Source organism: Schistocerca americana, unplaced genomic scaffold, assembly GCF_021461395.2.
Source record: "Schistocerca americana isolate TAMUIC-IGC-003095 unplaced genomic scaffold, iqSchAmer2.1 HiC_scaffold_35, whole genome shotgun sequence".
Lineage (NCBI taxonomy): Eukaryota > Metazoa > Arthropoda > Insecta > Orthoptera > Acrididae > Schistocerca > Schistocerca americana.
The window spans coordinates 4,096,083-4,097,340 of NW_025726071.1; positions in this window are offsets into that span (position 1 = coordinate 4,096,083).

Below are 1,258 nucleotides of genomic sequence, written 5' to 3' on the forward strand. Positions count from 1 at the left end.
TCACTCAAGGTTTACTGTATCCCTTGGACCTTCTTATTGACGATGAAACACAGAAATTGCATCGGACTTAAATACAAAAGGCACAATGCCGACTTAAGTACAAAAAGACTGACTCTTCCTACTGACCATTCCTGTGATACTAGTTATAGATTCCGATTCTTTACACCAGGTTTACTGTATACCTTGGACCTCCTTATTGACGACGAAACACAGAAATTGCATCGGAAATTAATACAAAAGGCACAATGCCGACTTAAGTACAAGAAGACTGATTCTTCCTACTGTCTAAGTTTTGAACCATTCCTCTGACACTAGTTATAGATTCCGATGCTTCACTTCAGGTTTACTGTATCCCTTGGACCTTCTTAATGACGATGAAACACAGAAATTGCATCGGAAGTAAATTCAAAAGGCACAATGCCGACATAAATACATGAAGACCGACACCTCTTGCTGACTACGTTTAACCCATTCCTGTATCACTAGTTATTGGTTTCCATGCTTCACTCCAGGTTTACTGTATACCTTAGACCTACTTATTGACGATGAAACACAGAAATTTCATCGGAATTAAATATAAAAGACACAATGCCGACGTAAGTACATGAAGACCGACACTTGTTACTGACTATGTTTTGACCCATTCTTGTGACACTAGTTATAGATTTCCATGCTCCACTCCAGGTTTACTGTATTCCTTGGACCTTCTTATTGACGATGAAACACAGAAATTGCGTCGGAATTAAATACAAATGGCACAATGCCATTTTAAGTACAAGAAGACTGACTCTTCCTACTGACCATTCCTGTGACACTAGTTACAGATTCCGATGCTTCACTTCAGGTTTACTGTATTCCTTGGACCTTCTTATTGACGATGAAACACAGAAATTGCGTCGGAATTAAATACAAATGGCACAATGCCAACTTAAGTACAAGAAGACTGACTCTTCCTACTGACCATTCCTGTGACACTAGTTACAGATTCCGATGCTTCACTTCAGGTTTACTGTATCCCTTGGACCTTCTTATTGACGATGAAACACAGAAATTGCATCGGAATTAAATACAAAAGGCACAATGCCGACTTATGGACAAGAAGACTGACTCTTCCTACTGACAATTCCTGTGACACTAGTTATAGATTCCGATGCTTCACTTCAGGTTTACTGTATTCCTTGGACCTTCTTATTGACGATGAAACACAGAAATTGCGTCGGAATTAAATACAAATGGCACAATGCCAACTTAAGTACAA